Below are 19,217 nucleotides of genomic sequence, written 5' to 3' on the forward strand. Positions count from 1 at the left end.
GGGAATCTGTAGGGAAGGGTGTGCTCTGGGTCTTCAGCATTCAGCCTACATAGAGCCAGACTAGGGCAAAATGGGGTGAGTTGTGCTTCTCTGCCTTAGTAAGAAGCCTGCTTTGTCTCTCTCAGGTTTTAGGTTCTTGTGTGTTATTCTCAGAAATGAAGTAGTGTTATATTGCCACCTTCCAGCAAGAGTATTTTATGTGTTTTATTTAACTTCCCTATGTGTAACAGACAGCAGTGTCACAACCTTCCTCTGCATACAAAAGGTTGTAGGGCATATGCATTGGGAAAAGATGTTTGTTTCAGATCTCTTCATTCTAACTGCATTTTCCTGATGGCTCTTCCTTGTCTTTCCCATTCTCTCCAGGTAGGACATGACCAACCAAACCTCTGTGACTGAATTCCTTCTCCTGGGATTTTCTGACATCCGCGAGCTGCAGATCTTGCACTTTCTTGTGTTCCTGTTTGTTTACGTGGCCGCCCTCATGGGGAATTTCCTCATCATTGTCCTCATGACCCTCGACCATCACCTCCACAGCCCCATGTACTTCTTCCTCAAGAACATGTCGTTCTTAGACCTCTGCTATATCTCTTCCACCGTCCCCAAATCCATGGTGAATGCCATCATACAGCATCACTCCATTTGATTCCACGGCTGCTTCCTGCAGTTGTTTTTCTTCATCACATTTGGGACAGCAGAGTTGGCCTTGCTGATGGTCATGGCATATGACCGCTACCTGGCCATCTGCAGCCCTCTGAGTTACAAGACAGTCATGAACAGCAGAGCATGTGTCCAGATGGCTGCAGGGTCCTGGCTTAGTGGAGTGCTGTATTCAGTGTTGCACGTGGGCAACTCATTCAGTTTACCCTTCTGTGGGCCCAACTTTGTCCACCAGTTCTTCTGCGACATCCCACCCCTCCTGCAGCTCTCTTGCTCTGACACGCAGCCCAACAAGGTCCACAACATCATCTTAGCCCTCTGCTATGGCTTTATCTGCTTCACCTTTATCTTTGTGTCCTACATTCACATTTTCAATACTGTAGTGAGAATCCCCTCCGCAGAGGGCAGGTATAAAGCCTTCTCGACATGCCTGCCCCACCTGATTGTAGTATCCTTGTTCATCGGCACTGGCTTTTTCATGTACATGAAGCCAAACTTGAGGTCCCCGTCCACTCAAGACAGGTTGGTTCCTGTGCTCTATGCTGTTGTGCCACCGGTATTGAACCCTGTTATCTACAGCCTCAGGAATAAGGAGATAAAAGCAGCGCTGAGAAAAGTGAAAAGGCAGGGGTGGAATATGGCCACACATTTCCAATGATCTGCTAAATAAAATTCAGAAAAGCATCACAGAAAGTACCCAGATACCATAGCAATGGGTGAAAAAATAAATAGCTGAGGTTGGTATTTTAGATAGATAGATTAGATTCAGGATGTATCAACATTTATATTTCTCTCCATGTGTCAGCAAAGATAAGTTTCTTCTATTTTATCTTACTCCTAGTGCTGCTCAGAAAGTGACCTGGAAATGTTTTTTCTGATGTAAACTTTAGACTCTTCTTAGACAATCTCAAAAGCATTCCATCCCCATCTCCCAGGAACTGGATTGAGGCTCTGCCAATCTTGATTCATGTACTGTCCATCCCCCCGAGTGTGTCACCTTCAGTAAGTCATTTTAATCTCCCTATGCCCCAGTTCCCCTTATGTAACACGCAAGTGACATCCCTCCATCAGAAGGGCATTTGAAGGGTATGGGCCAGATTTTTAAAGGTATTTAAGCACCTAGGTCTGGTTTACACAACAGACATATTGGTATAAAAATGTTGTTCAGGGGTGTGAAAAATCCACTGTGCCCGTGCAGTGTTCGAACTGTAGACTTCTCCCTCTTGCGATTTTCTGAAGCACCTAGGTGTTAGGTGTGTAGATGCCTTTGAAAATCCCACTAGTTGGCAAAATACCCTCAGAAATCTGGCCCTCAATGTATATGAGCTGCTCAGGCTTGGTCTACACTACCAACTTATGTTGGTATAACTACACTTCTCAGGGGGGCGGAAAATCCACTCCCCCGGAGCGACATCGTTATACCGAACGAACAACTCTTGAAAACCCCAGTCTTGGTGACTGGGAGGTGACAGGGGAACTGGGACACACCAAGGTTGCATAGCTGGTTTAAACTCACTCTCTCAGCCTGTGGCAGCCCTGGGAACAGAACCTAGATCTCCTGATTTAGGATGAGACGAACAAAGGAATTAAAGGGAGCTAGGTGCTGACATACCATTGAATTTCCATGACAGTTGGGTTTTTTACTGCTTTAAGCTCCACTGAAAATCCCACTCAACTTCACCCTTTGAAGACTGCCCAGGGATGAATTTTATCTAATACAAAGTCAGCCTCATTATCTCCTCTAACTGAGGGAACTATCGTCACTAAACCCCAGAGCTGGTCACAAAAACGAGTCCCATTAGTCATTGTTCAACCTATTTAAAGTGTTTATATGGGACACCACGACTGCAGTATCTGAGCCAGGAGGGCTAAAAACGTTCCCTCAAAACCTTTCCCAACAGAAAATTGCAGGGCTGACAAAATTTAAAAAAATCACAGAAAGTGTCAGTCTTTTTACATTTTCCAATTTTAATTGCAAATAAATAATGACTATCCTGCAAATTCAATAGCTAGTGGGAATGAATCGTTCTGTAACCATTAAAAGTTATAGTCTTGTAATGAATCAAATGGGATAAAGAGCTAAGGAATTGCAGACCAATTTAATTTTACTGTGGTGTAGACGTTCAGGCTCTGGCTGCAGCCCGAGTTCTAGGATCCTGTGTGGTGGGAGGGTCTCACAGCTCAGGCTGCAGCCCAAGGCTGAATGTCTACACCACAATTAAACAGCTCCTTAGCCTGAGCTCTGTGAGCTGGAGTCAGCTGGCATGGGCCAGTTGCAGGTTTCTTATTATAGTGTAGACATACCAACTTCAAGCAGACAGGGCAATCTGAGCTGTGGGTTCCTCTGGTGGCTGCAACCCAACAGCTACTGATGCAACGCAGGAGAAAAAAACAAAATTTCTGCTCATCCAGAGGTAATTATGTAGAACTAATGAAGGAACAGGCTATTCCATACCAGCTGGGGCTCTGGTGCCACTGGGTTCTGAGCTATTGTAGATCAAGTCTCTGCTACAAATATACATTTTCTTCTGCAAACACCTGGGGACATCCTGGGGCTTCAGCCCAGCCTTATTTATAGCCCAGGGTCCTTCCAGGGACGCTGCCACCGTGTGAGATCCAGGGCAGGTGCTGTTCCCCCTCTATGGGGTTAAAATCAGCTGGGGCAGGTTGTCAGCGTGGTTTGCTATAGAGGTGAGATCAGAGCTGGGCTTACAGCCCAGGAGACCAGATTCATCTATTTAGCCACAGAGCAGGGACATCTTGTACTGTGACCCTGTCTGAAGCCTGCACAAGCCAGTGTCAGCTCTAGATCTGGGAGGAGCTTTAAGTCCCTGATCCCGTTTAGGGCTTCGTTGTAGGAACAATGAGTTCACAGCTAGCTGGTGAGTGAAAGGACACTGCTCTAGCCTGCTGCAGACTAATTGTCCCTGTGCACCCTGCTGATATGCAGTAACAGCTGGTTACAGCACTTTGATACAGTGCTCTTTGAAACAGGACAAGATCAGCAGGGTCACATGGACAGTTAGCCCACTAGATAGTGCAGTATAGATTCACATCTCAACTTGCCAATCGTGGAGGTTGCTCGCCTGCACGACAGAGGGAAGACCCCGCTCTGCAAAGACTCAGCCCAGACAGTGACTAGGTCTGGGCCGAGAATGTATATTTAGAGTGTGCCAGATTGCAGCACCTTTTCCGGCTCCTCACAAATATTCTATTGTGCTTTTGGCTTCATTTTTCCCCTCACCTCTTTATCTATACACTCCCCATCCGTGGCCCCACAAAATCGTGGGATCTCCTGGTTAACCTCCTCCTAGCCTTGGCTAAAACAGCCATTTTTAAAACCAGAGAGAGGAGGTTGGCCCATGAAACGTCCTGCGATTGTAGGGCCTTTTTCCGATCCTCAGTACATTCACGTATCCGGGCGGAGTTCCACTGGGCGGCGTCCACCGACTCTCTTGACGCCTTCGAGGAGCAGTGGGCGCTGTCCGGGGTTCTCTGCTCGGTGACCCCGTCCAGTTCCCTCCGTCTGACCCTTTGAGTGAGGGGAAGAGCGAGAGACGCCAGCCCCAGCCGTTGCCGCTGTAGATACCATCATTACTGTCATCTAGGAGGGGTCCTATAATACATGGGTGTCTACCCCCCCCACCCCCAAACCGCCCACCCCGCAGCCTTGCCCATCTTGCTGGGCACTCTCAGGAGAGGGATAACCGGTGACACTGGGCGCGGCACTAGGTAACTCGAGGGGGTGGAAGACCACGAGTGTCGAGGAAGCCCCCCCGCTCTAGGCCACCAGGTAACTCAGGAGGGTGGAAGACCACAAGTGTCGAGGAAGCCCCCCCGCTCTGGGCCCAGGCTAGCCTGAACACTTCTCCCTCCTGAAAGCTGCTGTGTTATACCTTCTGTTTGCGTTGTTTTGTTGCAAAGTTTGTTTGTTTTCTTTGGTAACTCCTTGCAAGTGTTACACAATAAAATTCTTTTCTGTTTTAAAAAAAAAAAAAAAACCTTCCCTGTTGGGAAACGGGACCGTCCCACGCTTGCTCCTTATCTATCTGCTTTCTATCCTTTCCTAAAGCCCCCTGGCCTGGATTTTTCTTACTTTTGGACCCTGCCTTAGTCTCCCCCCACCCCCCCGACAGGGCCAGATGCTTTTTTGTTTTGGTTTGAATTTTTGTTGTTTTTTTTCTTGCCGTTTACGTGCTGGTCGGCCTCCAGCTTGCCGCCAGCACCCGCCCCCCCCATGCCTGCTTTCGGGCGCAGTTATTTGCCTCAGCTGAACCCCCCGGAGGAGGGGGGGGAAGATTGCTGATTTTGCTATCCAGAGGGGGGAGTGGAAATGCCCAGACCCAGAGGTTTTGCTGTCTGTTCGGAATTCCTTTCTTATCTCGGCCTGCCGGAAGCCTTGGTACACAGCCAACAAGCTGGAGAAGAAATCACCCAGGGAAACTACAAATCGTCGTGAAGGGGGCCGTAAGACTGAGTAATTTTTTGAATTATACTCTCATGGGGGGGAGTTTGACTGTGGTTTAATTGCGTTTGTGGCGGCACAAGGGGTGTGGCACGGAGCTGCCCCCCGATCCATCGGTGCCCCCCAGCCCCCCACCATTACTACAACTGTCACGGCCCCCCACCGTCTGTCCCTGCTAGCAACCTGCCATCTGCCTTCGGATCCAGCTGTTTGCTTTGAACTTTGCCTTTCGGACCGGACATAACAGCCGACCAAACGAGACTCTTTGGACAAACGTGCGTGGGTCTACACCCCCCCCCCCCGGACTGCTTACTCCACAGCTTGCCCCTATCACCGGACCCCGATTTCTGTTATTCCCCCCCTCCCAGTCCAACCCATTTGGCATTCCCCCCCCCCTGCCTGCAGCCCAGCAGGGAGGAGCGGTTAATCTGCTTCCCCCTCCCCCCTCCTCCTTCCGGTGTCTCCCCGTCTCTCCCTGCTCACAATGGCGGGGAATGAGAGGGGCAAGGCCCCTCTAACAATATCGGCTGTCCCTCCCCCACCTCCCACCTTGCCCAACCCCCAAGGCCCCCCCATCACCACTTTTGTCAAAATATTTGCCACCGCCCCCGCTGGGGCACCGGCAGCAGGAGGCACCGGGGCGATTACTGCCACTGCTGCGCCCACCGCCCCCCCAGATTCTAGGAACCCCCCCCAGCTGGCCGGAAAGGCCAGGGCTGGAAGAAAGGAAAGGGCCTCGCTAAAACATCTAGGCCCTCCATGGCAGGGGCTGCCCCCACTGCTGTGGCCTCGTCATCGACCATGGCACCCCTCCCTGCGTTTCCCTCCACCAGCTCTGCGAATATCCCTCCCCCAGCCCTCAGGACGTATGCCCGGGCGGTGGCAGGCTCCCCCCTGCCTGCCACCTCGTCATCTCGCCCACCCACTGCCTCCGCTACCATCACCAGCGGCCGGGGCCCCTTCCCCACCTTGACCAGGAGGCGCGGTGTCTGTTGCCTCCTGGTGCCCGCCTCGCCCCACGTGGAGACATACGTGCAGGCATTGGCGAAGGTGGTAGGACCCACGGCTATTGTGGTGGCCTCCAAGATGTATGGGAAGGTCTTTTTTTTCTTAGCTTCAGAGGCTGCCGCCCAGGAGGCAGTGGAGAGGGGCCTGGCGGTGGGGGGGGGTGTTCATTCCCCTAGAGCCGCTAGAAGACCTGGGCGTTCACCTTGTCCTCACCTCCGTTCCTCCCTTTTTACCCAATGCTGCCCTGTTACCCGCTCTCTCCGCCCTGGGGAAACTTGCCTCTGTCATCAGCCCTCTCCCATTGGGCTGCAAGGACCCCACCCTCCGTCACGTCCTTTCGTTCCACCGGCAAGTGCAGCTTCTACCGCCAGCGGGGGCGCGTGACGGAGAGGCGCTCAAGGGGTCCTTCCTAGTCCCCTACCAGGGAGCCCGCTATCAGGTTTTTTACTCCACTGGAGAGGCCCGGTGCTACCTCTGCCGCTCAGCAGGGCATGTCCGCAGAGACTGCCCTTTGGCCCGGGGGGGGAGGGGCACCCGAGACCCCCAAGACCCGGCAGGACATCAGCCCCGTTGTTGCTGACACCCCTGGCCGCCCGGCACCTGAAACCAACCCTCCTCCTACTCAACCCATCGCTGCTCCCATCCGGGCCCAAGAGACACCTTCCCTACAACGCCCGGGGGAGCAAGGGAGTCCCACCCTTGCTATTACCAATTCGGCAGAGCCTATGGAGGAGGGTGTGGCAAAGATATTACCGGGTACAGGAGAGGACCCACCCCAGGGAGAACCCCCCGCCCCTCATGCTGCCTCACCACTACCCCCCCGAACAACTGGACCATCACCTCCGCCCCCCGACATGACCCCTGCTAACCAGCCCCCAGACGATGCTATGGAGGGCTGGACCCTAGTCCAGGGGAAGTGAGGCAAGCGGAAGGCTCGAGCTCCGCTGCATCCATCTGACGCGGAAGCCCCCCGGAAGACCAGGAAGGGAGGCGCTGATTTTGAGCCTTCCGCTTCGCCCACGAGTGAGATCCATCCGCTGGTGTCGGGAGGGCAAGACAGACTGGCATTGGAGGGCAGAATCCCCCCTCCACAGGAGACCCTCCCCTCCGAGACCCCTGAGGACGCCCCTTCTACCCGGATACCACCCGAACCCCCCGCGAACCTCGAGGCGACCGTTGAGGCGGGCCCTAGAGGAGAGGCCCCCGGGGTAGCAGGAGTTGGCCTCTCCTCCGTGTATGTGGAGATTGAGGCCCTAGATTTGACCCCGGTCACCCAGGGAGAGGATGATCTACTGCCAGCTGGCCTCGAGCTGGGCAACCTCACCCCAGCCCCCCTTTCCCCATGCTCCCTCCTCCTAATTGCCTTCCCGGGCGAGCACCCTGCAGAAGGTGGTCCACCACCTGATGCCATGGCCGCCAAGACCACCACGGAGCCAGCGCCTAGCATCACTGGGAGCCCCCTCCCTTACCCCTTAACCCTTGACTCTGCTCAGGAGGCACCTTCTTTTAGCTGCTCGCCTCCTGAAGCCCAGAGCCTTACCTCTGCCCCTGCCCCCACCCCTGTCCCTGCCCAATTCACCTCCTCCTGCAATGCTATTGCCGCCCCTGGGGTTATTTTTTTCCCGCCTTTCGCAGATTCCCCCCAGGGAGCAGTCTTTGCACTTTCCAGTCGCGACCCATTAGGAGTTGCAATCTTTCCCCTGCCATCCCCTTCCACCCCAAGGCATGAAATGGATTTAATAACCCCAGCCTGTCAGATGCCCCGTCGGTGGTCCGCACCCTGCCTACCCGCCTTAGCGGACCACGAGGCTGTATTAAGAGCCCCACCAGGGAATACCCCGGAAATCGTAACCCCACCCCCCCCCCCCCATGAGCTGCGGCATGCAGTACGGAAGTTCCTAGAACACACCCGTGGCGCCCGCGATAGGGTACAGCTGGCTCTTCAGCTCTGGGGGGACTTTGATCAAATCCTTCAGGCCACAAGGGCCCTTATACAGGAGGACAGGGGGCAAGGAAAGCGCGGTGCTGCGGCCTACGAGTGGGCCCGTGGCTTCCGAAAAGATCTACTCATCCACGGGATGGGTCACGAACACCCCCACCAACTGGGCGGGGTTCCTAGAATCTGGGGGGGCGGTGGACGTAGCAGCGACAGTAATCGCCCCAGAGCCTCCTGCTGCCAGTGCCCCAGCAGGGGCGGTGGCAGGTGTTTTGACAGTGGTGGGGGGGGCAGGCTTGGGGGTTGGGCGGGGGGTAGGTGGGGGAGGGACAACTGATATTTTTAGAGGGGTCTCACCCCTCTCATTCCCCGCCATTGTGAGCAGGGAGAGACGGGGAGACACCAGAAGGAGGAGGAGGGAGGGGGAAGCGGATTAACCGCTCCTCCCTGCTGGGCTGCAGGCGGGGGCGGGGTGCCAAATGGGTTGGACTGGAAGGGGGGAAAAACAGAAATCGGGGTCCGGTGATAGGGGCAAGCTGTGGGGTAAACAGTCCGGGGGGGGGGGGGGGGTGTAGACCCACGCACGTTTGTCCAAAGAGTCTCGTTTGGTCGGCTGTTATGTCCGGTCCGAAAGGCAAAGTTCAAAGCAAACAGCTGGATCCGAAGGCAGATGGCAGGTTGCCAGCAGGGACGGACGGTGGGGGGGCCGTGACAGTTGTAATAATGTTGGGGGGGGCACCGATTGATCGGGGGGCAGCTCCGTGCCACACCCCCTGTGCCGCCGCAAATGCAATTAAACCACAGTCAAACTCCCCCCCACGAGAGTATAATTCAAAAAATTACTCAGTCTTACGGCCCCCTCCACGATGATTTGTAGCTTCCCCGGGTGATTTCTCTGTCTTCTAAAATCTTCTTCTCCAGCCTTGTTGGCTGTGTACCAAGGCTTCTGACAGGCCGAGAATGTTGCAGAGATAAGAAGAAATTCCAAGCTGACAGCAAAACGGCTGGGTCTGGGGGCTTCCACTCCCCCCTCCGGGTAGCAGGTCGGCAGTCTTCTCCCCCTCCTCTGGGGGCTTCAGCTAAGGCAAATAGCTGCGCCCGAGAGCAGGCGTGGAGGTGGGGGTGCTGGCGGCAAGCTGGCAGCAGACCAGCACTCAAACGGCAGCAAAGAAAAACAGCAAGAAACAAACCAAAACAAAAAAGCGTCTGGCCTGGTCAGGGCAGGGGGAACTAAGGCAGGGTCAAAAGTAAGAAAAAATCCAGGCCAGGCGGCTTTAGGAAAGAATAGAAAGCAGATAGCTGAGGAGCAAGCGAGGGAGGTCCCGTTTCCCAACAGGGAAGGTTTGTGTTTTTTTTGAAACAGAAAAGAATTTTATTGTGTAACACTTGCAAAGAGTTACCAAAGAACACAAAACAAACTATGCAACAAAACAATGCAAACAGAAGGTATAACACAGCAGCTTTCAGGAGGGAGAAGTGTTCAGGCTAGCCTGGGCCCAGAGCAGGGGGGCTTCCTCGACACTCGTGGTCTTCCACCCCCTCGAGTTACCTAGTGCTGCGCCCAGTGTCACCGATTATCCCTCTCCTGAGAGTGCCCGGCAAGATGGGCAAGGCTGCGGGGTGGGCGGTTTGGGGGTGGGGGGGGTAGACACCCATGTATTATAGGACCCCTCCTAGATGACGGTAATGATGGTATCCACAGCGGCAAACGGCTGGGGCTGGCGTCTCTCGCTCTTCCCCTCAATCAAAGGGTCAGATGGAGGGAACTGGACGGGGTCACCCAGCAGAGAACCCCGGACAGCGCCCACCGCTCCTCGAAGGCGTCAAGGGAGTCAGTGGATGCCGCCCAGAGGAACTCCGCCCGGATACGTGAATGTACTGAGGATCGGAAAAAGGCCCTACAATCGCAGGACGCTTCATGGGCCAACCTCCCCTGTCTGGTCTTATAAATGGCTGTTTTAGCCAAGGCTAGGAGGAGGTTAACCAGGAGATCCCGTGATTTTGTGGGGCCACGGATGGGGAGTGTATAGATAAAAAGGTGAGGGGGAAAATGAAGCCAAAAGCGCAATAGAATATTTGTGAGGAGCCGGAAAAGGGGCTGCAATCTGGCACACTCTAAATATACGTGCACCAGGGTTTCCCTCACATTGCAAAAAGGGCAAGTATCCGGGATGGGGGTAAACCGTGTCAAAAACACGCCCGTGCTCACAGCTCCGTGAAGGAGCCGCCAACTGATGTCCCCGACGGGCCTCGGGACCAAGGTGGAATACAGGCTGGCCCACCGAGGTTGCTCACCCTCCAAAGGTGGCAGGAGGTCCCGCCACTTTGTATCAGGGCGGGACACCAGGGTGTGGGCGTGAAGGGTGTGAAGCGTGAGTGTGTATAAATATTTCCGTGGTGCGATTTGAAAACTGACTGGCTGCAGTTCATGCAGCTGGCCTGCAGTGAAAGGGTGAGGGGTTTGTTGGGATCGGCAGGGTAGGGGCCCAATGGAAAGGTCCGGCGGGCCTGGCGTAAAGGATGGACGGGGTGCGCCCTCGCGCAAGGCTCAGTTGACATAAGCCCGAGCAGCGGGGGTCAAAGCGGCCTTCACCTCCTGAAGTACGCGCCGGGGGGTACGAGGGCTGGAGAGCCCCATGCACCGAGCGAGGGTCAGGGGATCCAGCCAGTCTCTCCGGTCGTAGTTCAGGAGGTCTCCGACCCTCGTGACTTCCGCCAGGACCAACCTCTGGTGCACCGAGCGGGACTCTGCCACCTGCACATGGAGTTGGGGATTGTGTAGCAGGGGCTCCGTGAGGAGATCTGCTCCCACGGTGGCCGCCATGGACCTGGTCGTTAGAAACAGTTTCCAGGTCCGGAGGAGGTCCTGGTAGAAGACCGGCAGGCAGGAGAGGTCTCGCGGAAAATCTCTCGGACAAAGATAAAAGAGCTGCCGGTCGTATCGGAGCCCTTGGAAACGGCGCAGGAAGGTGTGCGCCAATATGCTCCACGTCGAACTACCTGCACTATAAAGGAGCCTCTGCAGGGCCTGGAGGCGGAAAACGCGGACCTGAGTGTACAGACACTTCAGGCCCTGCCCTCCTTCCTTCAGGGGTAAATGAAGAACTCCAACAGGGGCCCAGTGCATTCCTGACCAAAAGAACTCTAGAATCAATCTCCGGAGGTGGGTCAGGAAACCCGGGGCCGGGGCCAGGGTGTTGAGCCGGTACCAGAGCATGGACAGGACTAGTTGGTTAAGCACCAGTGCTCTCCCTCGGAGGGAGAGACATTGGAGTAGCCTCGTCCATTTCCGGATCCGCTCTATCACCCCACCCTCTAAATTTTGCCAGTTCTCCGGCGGGGAAGGGTGCGTGGCGGAAAGGTAAACGCCGAGATAGAGCAGTGGACCCGCGCTCCACCGGATGGTCTGAAGCGCGGGTGGGAGGGAGCTTACCTGCCGCCAGTCCCCCACCGCCAAGCCAGAGCTCTTGACCCAGTTGACTCGGGCGGAGGAGGCTGCCGAATAGATGGCCTGGCATGCCTCCACTCGCGCCGAGTCGCCCGGGTCCTGGACCACTAGGAGTACATCATCGGCATACGCCGACAGGACCAGCCGCAGCTCCGGCTCCCGCAGCACCAACCCTGTCAACCTCCTGCAGAGGAGACAGAGGAAAGGCTCGATCGCCAGAGCGTACAGCTGGCCCGAGAGGGGGCACCCCTGCCGCACCCCTCGCCCGAAGCTGACCGGTTCGGTCAGGGTCCAGTTGAGCCTAACCAAAAACTCTGCGGAGGCATACAGCACCCGGAGAAAACTCACAAACTGAGGTCCGAATCCAAACGCCTGCAGAGAGCTCAGGAGGTACCCATGGTCTACTCTATCGAACGCCTTCTCCTGATCAAGAGACAGGAGGGCGAACGACAGACCATCTCTCCGCCCGAGTTCCAAAAGGTCTCGGACTAGAAATAGGTTGTCAAAAATGCTGCGACCCGGGACAGTATAGGTCTGGTCTGGGTGGATCACATCCGCCATCATGGACCCTAGCCGCAGCGAGATTGCTTTCGCTACGATTTTGTAATCCGTGCTAAGGAGTGAGACTGGACGCCAGTTTCGTAAATCGCGGAGGTCCTCCTTCTTCGGCAACAAGGCGACCACCGCTCGCCTGCACGACAGAGGGAGGACCCCGCTCTGCAAAGACTCAGCCCAGACAGTGACTAGGTCTGGGCCGAGGATGTCCCAGAACGCGCGGTAAAACTCCACAGTCAGCCCGTCCATGCCCGGAGATTTATTGGTGGGCATGCGACGGAGGGCTTCCGAGAACTCGGCCAGGGTGAGAGGCAGCTCTAGTTGGTCTCGGTCGCCCACGCTGACCGTGGGGAGTTCCTCCCAGAGCACCCCGCAAGTGCCAGGATCGGTCGGATCCGGAGAGAAAAGGCTTGTGTAGAAGTCACGGGCCCTCCCACACATCTCCTCCGGATCCGTGAGGGGGGTGCCGTCTTCCGCTAGAAGGCAGATGACGTGTTTCTTGGCCCCCCTCGTTTTCTCCAGGGTATAGAAGAAGCGGGAGCCGCGGTCCATCTCCTGAAGGAGGCGGATGCGGGACCGGACGAAGGCACCTCGGGCCCGGTGGTCCTCAAGGGTCCGAAGCTCCTCCCACTTCTCCCAGCACGCTCCGCAGAGGAGCGGGTCTTCGGGGCTGGCGGCCAGGCGCCTCTCCATCTCTAAGACCTCCCGTTCCAACTGCTCTATCGCCGCATTTCTCCGTCGGCTGGTGCCCCGAGTGTAGTCATGGCAGAAGAGCTTGGCGCATACCTTCCCTAGATCCCAGGGGAAGAGAGGCAAGAGGAAGGCTCGAGCTCCGCCTCATCTACCCGAGGCGGAGGCCCCCCGGAAGACCAGGAAGGGGGGTACCGATGCCGAACCTTCCGCTTTGCCCACGAGTGCGTCCCATCCCCCGGTGTCAGCCGGGAAAGACGTGGTAGCACCGGAAGGTAGTGTCTCCCCTCCACAGGAGACCCTCCCCTCCGAGACCCTCGAGGAAGCCCTTTCTGTCCTGACACTGCCCGAAGCCCCCGTGAACCCCGAGGCAACCTTCGTGGCGGGTGCCAGCGGGGAGAACCCCGGGGAGACGAAAAGTGTCCTCTCCTCCATGTTCAAGGAGCTCGAGGCCCTAAATCTGACCCCGGTCGCCCAGGGGGAGGACGACCTTTTGCCAGCAAACCTCGATTTGGGCGACCTCACTCCACCCCTCTTTTCCCCATGCTCCCTCCCCCTAACTGCTGCTTCTGCTCCCACCTCCGAGGAGCCCCTGGACTCCTCCATCGACCCAGCTGCTGATGGCACCCCGCTGACAACCACTGAGCCTGCTCAGGTGACAGCTGGCGCCAAGCGACCGGGACACGAGCCACCAGGGGCACCCCCCATTGGTGCGGAGCAACTGATTTCCTTCCCGGGCGGGGGCCCAACAGAAGATAATCCACCTCCTGATGCTGTAGCTGCTAAATCCACCAGGGAGCCCACACCTGGTATTACTGAGAGTTCCCTTCCTACCCCCTTAACCCTCGAGCCTGATCGGGAGGCGCCACCATCCAGCTGCTCGCCTCCCGAAACCCAGAACCTCGCCTCTGCCCCTGCCCCTGCCCCTACCCCTATCCAGTTTACCTCCTGCGATGTTATCGCCGCCCCCGGGGCTGTCTCCTTCCCTTTTCCAATTGATGACCCCCAGGGAGCGGCCTTTGCGTTCTCCTGCCCCGACCCACTAGGGGCTGCTATTTTCCCTCCACCACCCCCTATCGCCCCAGGGCTTGAGGCGGGCCTAGAAGCTCCAGCCCATCAGGCACCCCCTCGGGGGTCCGCACCCTGCTTGCCCGTTTTAGTGGGCCACGGGGCTGCACCAAGGGCCCCGCCGGGGAGCAACCGGGACACCGTAACCCCCCCCCCCCCCCCCCCCATGAGCTGCGAAGAGAGCTGTGGAAGTTTTTAGAGGATGTCCGTGGCTCCCGCAACAAGGTACAGCTTGCTCTCCAGTGATGGGGGGATTTTTTTCAAATCCTCCGGGCCACAAGGGCCCTCATGGGGGAAGGTAAAGGGACAGGGAAGCAGGATGCCGCGGCCTACTGGCGGGTCCGCGTCTTCCGTGACCAGTTACTCACCTACGGGATGGGTCAAGGACTGTTGCGTGGCCCGCTTGGGGATGCGAGTGTCCCTGCCAGTAAGGATCCCCCCCGGCCCTCCCCATGACACCTCTCACCCTCGCAACGTTGAACACCCGGGGTTGTAGGATGGCTCTCCGCAGGTCCCAGGTGCTCTCCTTCCTTCGGGAGGGAGGGTACTCCATGATTTTCCTGCAGGAGACCCATACTGATCCGACCGCTGAAGATAGTTGGCGGCTGGAGTGGAGGGACAGGGTCTACTTTAGCCATTCCACGATTCGGCAGGCTGGAGTGATGACCCTATTCTCCCCCGACCTATGGCCCGAGGTGCTAGGGGTCACCGAGGCCGTGCAGGGTTGCCTGCTGCATCTCCGGGTCCGTATAGAGGGGCTCGTGGTTAACCTCGTTAACGTCTATGCCCCGACATCGGGCCCGGAGCGGCTGCAATTCTATCAGCAGGCGTCCGCCTTCCTCGGCACCTTAGATTCTCATGAGTGCCTGGTCCTGGGAAGGGATTTTAATACCACCCTCGAGGAGCGAGACTGCTCGGGGACCGAGCAGAGCCCAGCCGCTGCGGACACCCTCCAGGAGATAGTTAAACATCACTCCCTAGTGGACATCTGGCGTGACCACCACCCAGATGACACTTCCACGTTCACCTTTGTCCGAGTGGAAGCCCATCGTCGAGCCACTCCCGGTTGGACCGCATTTATTTATCACGCTTCCATCTCTCACGAGCCTACTCCTCCAGCATTCGGCTGGCCCCATTTTCTGACCATCACCTAGCCACCGTGACAGCCTCCCTCTGTGCGGAGAGGCCGGGGCCGGCCTATTGGCATTTTAACAACAGCCTGTTGGAGGATGAAGGTTTTGTGACATCCTTCCGGGAATTCTGGCTGGCCTGGCGAGGGCAGTGGCATGCCTTTCCCTCGGTGCGGCGATGGTGGGACCTGGGGAAGGTGCGCGCCTGGCTTTTCTGCCGCGACTACACCCGGGGCTCCAGTCGATGGAGAAATGCGGTGATAGAGCTGTTGGAACGGGAGGTCTTAGAGCTGGAGAGGCGTTTGGCCGCCAGCCCCGAAGACCCGCTCCTCTGCGGAGCGTGCCGGGAGAAGCGGGAGGAGCTCCGGGCCCTCGAGGACCATCGGGCCCGGGGCGCCTTTGTTCGATCCCGCATCCGCCTCCTTCGGGAGATGGATCACGGCTCCCGCTTCTTCTATGCCCTGGAGAAAACGAGGGGGGCCAAGAAACACGTCACCTGCCTCCTGGCAGAAGACGGCACCCCCCTCACGGAACTGGCGGAGATGTGTGGGAGGGCCCGAGCCTTCTACACAAGTTTTTTCTCCCCGGATCCGACCAACCCTAGCGCTTGCAGAGTGCTTTGGGAGGAGCTCCCTACCGTCAGCGCGAGTGACCAAGACCGGCTAGAATTGCCTCTCACTCTGGCCAAGTTCTCGGAAGCCCTTCGTCGTATGCCCACTAATAAGTCTCCGGGCATGGACGGGCTGACCATGGCGTTCTACCGCGTGTTTTGGGACGTCCTCGGCCCAGACCTAGTCACCGTCTGGGCCGAGTCTTTGCAGAGTGGGGTCCTCCCTCTTTCGTGCAGGCGAGCTGTGCTCGCCCTATTGCCGAAGAAGGGGGACCTCCGCGATTTACGAAATTGGTGTCCCATCTCGCTCCTCCGCACGGACTACAAAATCGTAGCGAAAGCAATCTCGCTGCGGCTAGGGTCTGTGCTGGTGGACGTGATCCACCCAGACCAGACCTACACCGTCCCGTACCGCAGTATCTTTGATAACCTATTTATGGTTCGGGACCTTTTGGAACTCAGGCGTAGAGATGGTCTGTCATTTGCCCTCCTGTCCCTAGGTCAGGAGAAGGCGTTTGATAGGGTGGACCATGGGTACCTCCTGAGCACTCTGCAGGCATTTGGCTTCAGACCTCAGTTTGTGGGTTCTCTCCGGGTGCTGTACACTTCCGCAGAGTGTCTGGTTAAGCTCAACTGGACCCTGACCGAACCGGTCAGCTTCGGGCGAGGAGTATGGCAGGGGTGCCCCCTCTCGGGCCAACTGTAAGCTCTGGTGATCGAACCCTTCCTCTGTCTCCTCTGCAGGAGGTTGACAGGGTTAGTGCTGTGGGAGCCGGAGCTGCAGCTGGTCCTGTTGGTGTATGCTGATGACGTGCTCCTCGTGATCCAGGACCCCGGCGACTTGGCGCAGGTGGAGGCTTGCCAGGCCATCTATTCGGCAGCCTCCTCCGCCCGGGTCAACTGGGTAAAGAGCTCTGGCTTGGTGGTAGGAGACTGGCGGCAGGCGAGCTCCCTCCCACCCACACTTCAGACCATCCGGTGAAGCGCAGGTCCGCTGCTCTACCTCGGCATTTACCTTTCTGCCACGCATCCCTCTCCACCGGAAAACTGGGAAAATTTAGAGGGCGGGGTGATAGAGTGGCTCCGGAAATGGACGGGACTACTCTGATGTCTCTCCCTCCAAGGGAGAGTGCTGGTGCTTAATCAACTAATCCTGTCCATGCTCTGGTACCAGCTCAACACCCTGGTCCCGGCCCCGGGTTTCCTGACCAACCTCCGGACATCGATTCTGGGGTTCTTTTGGTCAGGAACCACTGGGCCCCTGTAGGGGTTCTTCATCTACCCCTGAAGGAAGGAGGACAGGGACTGAAGTGTCTACACACTCAGGTCCATGTCTTCCGCCTCCAGGCCCTACAGAGGCTCCTCTATGGTGCAGGTAGTTCAGCGTGGAGCACACTGGCGCATGCCATCCTGCGCCGCATCCGAGGGCTCCAATATGACCAGCAGCTCTTTTATCTCCGTCAGGGAGGTCTTCCGCAAGACCTCTCGGGGCTGCCGGTCTTCTACCAGGACCTCCTCCGGACTTGGAAACTGTTTTTAACGACCAGGTCCGTGGCGGCCACCGAGGGGGTAGATCTCCTCGCGGAGCCCCTGCTACACAACCCCCAGCTCCGTGTGCAGGTGGCAGAGTCCCGCTCCGTGCACCAGAGCTTGATCCTTGCAGAAGTCATGAGAGTCGGAGACCTCCTGGACTACGACTGGGGAGACTGGCTGGATCCCCTGACACTCGCCCAGCGCATGGGGCTCTCCAGACCTCGCACCCCCCTGGCGCGTACTTCAGGAGGCGAAGGCCGCTTTGCTGCCCGCTGCTCGACCTTACCTCGACCAGGTCCTGCTCGAGGGCATGCCCCACCCACCCTCTACCCCAGGCCCACCAGACCTTTTAATTGGACCCCTGCCCCGCAGACCCAATCGACCCCCTCACCCCTTCACTGCGAGCTGGCTGCATGAATTGCAGCCGGTACGCTTCCAAACCATGCCAAGGAAACATCTATACACGCTCGTGCTCCACACCCTTCATGCCCTCACCCTAGTGTCCCGCCCCGACACAAAGTGGTGAGACCTTCTGCCACCTTTGGAGGGTGAGCAGCCCCGGTGGGCCAGCCTATATTCCACCTTGGTTCTGAGGCCCGTCGGGGACATCAGTTGGCGGCTCCTTCATGGAGCTGTGAGCATGGGCACGTACTTGGCGCGGTTCACCCCAGTCCCAGATACTTGTCCCTTTTGTGGTGTGAGGGAAACCCTGGAGCACGTATATTTGGAGTGCGCCAGGCTGCGGCCCCTGTGCCAGCTCCTCACAAATCTCCTATTACGTTTTTGGTTGCATTTTTCCCCTCACCTTTTTATTTATGCACTCCCCATCCATGGCCTCACAAAGTCTCCTAGTTAACCTCCTCCTGGCCCTGGCTAAAACGGCCATCTATAAAACCAGAGAGAGGAGGTTGGCCGATGGAGTTTCCTGTGACTGTGGGGCAGTTTTCCGATCCTCGATACGTTCACGTATCCGGGCGGAGTTCCTCTGGGCAGCGTCCACCGACTCCCTTGATGCTTTTGAGGAGCAGTGGGCGCTGTCTGAGGTTCTCTGCTCAGTGTCCCCATCCGGGTCCCTTTGTCTGACCCTTTGATTTGGGGGAGAGCGTAATTGACCCCAGCCCCAGCCATTGCTGCTGCGGACACCACCACCTTAGAGGGGTCCTTTCACACGTGGGTGCACATGCCCCTCCTCCCCCGGATTGTCCACCCCATAGCCTGCCCCTCTTGTTGGGTGCTTTCAGAGGAGGGAATTGTTGGTGACACTCGGGCGTGGCACCAGGTAACTCGGAAGGGTGGAAGACCATGAGATTCGATGAAGCCCCCCGCTCTGGGCCCAGGCAAGCTTGAACACTTCCCTCCCCTGAAGCTAATGAGAAAACAATTGTGGTTGGTTGCTGTGTTACACATTGCATACGCTGCTGTTTTTACTTTGTAAGTGTGTTATGAAAATAAAAATATCTTTTGCTTCAAAAAAAAATTACTTTCCTCTAATCTATAAAACCAGAGTGAGGAGGTTGGCCGATGGAGTCTCCTGTGACTGTGGGGACTATTTCAGATCCTCCGTCCGTTCATGTATCCAGGCAGAGTTCCTCTGGGCGGCGTCCACTGACTCTCTTGATGCCTTTGAGGAGCAGTGGGCGCTGTCTGGGGTTCTCTGCTGGGTGTCCCCGTCCTGTTCCCTTCATTTGACCCTTTGACCACACTCCTGTCCCTGTTATTTCATTCGTTGTCCCCCAGATTTATTTGGTATCCAGGTCCTGTGGATCCCCCTCTTAGGCTGGGGGGAGGGGATCCTTTAGAAGTGGGTGGGCTTCGCCCGACCACTTCCCGGATCCCAATAGGATCACTTTCCTCTAATCTATAAAACTAGGGTGAGGAGGTTGGCCGATGGAGTCTCCTGTGAATGTGGGGACTATTTCCGATCCTCTGTCCGTTCACGTATCTGGGCAGAGTTCCTCTGGGCAGCGTCCACTGATTCTCTTGATGCCTTTGAGGAGCAGTGGGTACTGTCCGGGGTTCTCTGCTCGGTGTCCCCATCCGGTTCCTTTCGTTTGACCCTTTGACCACACTCCTGTCCCTGTTATTTCATTAGTTGTTCTCCGTAAAAGAAAAAG

The 19,217-nt window shown here is 56.8% G+C and overlaps 1 pseudogene; it reads left to right on the plus strand.

Annotated features, from left to right (window-relative positions):
• Positions 1-373: 373 nt before the first annotated feature.
• LOC102933266 lies at positions 374-1,318 on the plus strand (annotated as a pseudogene).
• The last annotated feature ends 17,899 nt before the right edge of the window (positions 1,319-19,217 follow it).

This window comes from Chelonia mydas, chromosome 13 (genome assembly GCF_015237465.2).
Source record: "Chelonia mydas isolate rCheMyd1 chromosome 13, rCheMyd1.pri.v2, whole genome shotgun sequence".
Lineage (NCBI taxonomy): Eukaryota > Metazoa > Chordata > Testudines > Cheloniidae > Chelonia > Chelonia mydas.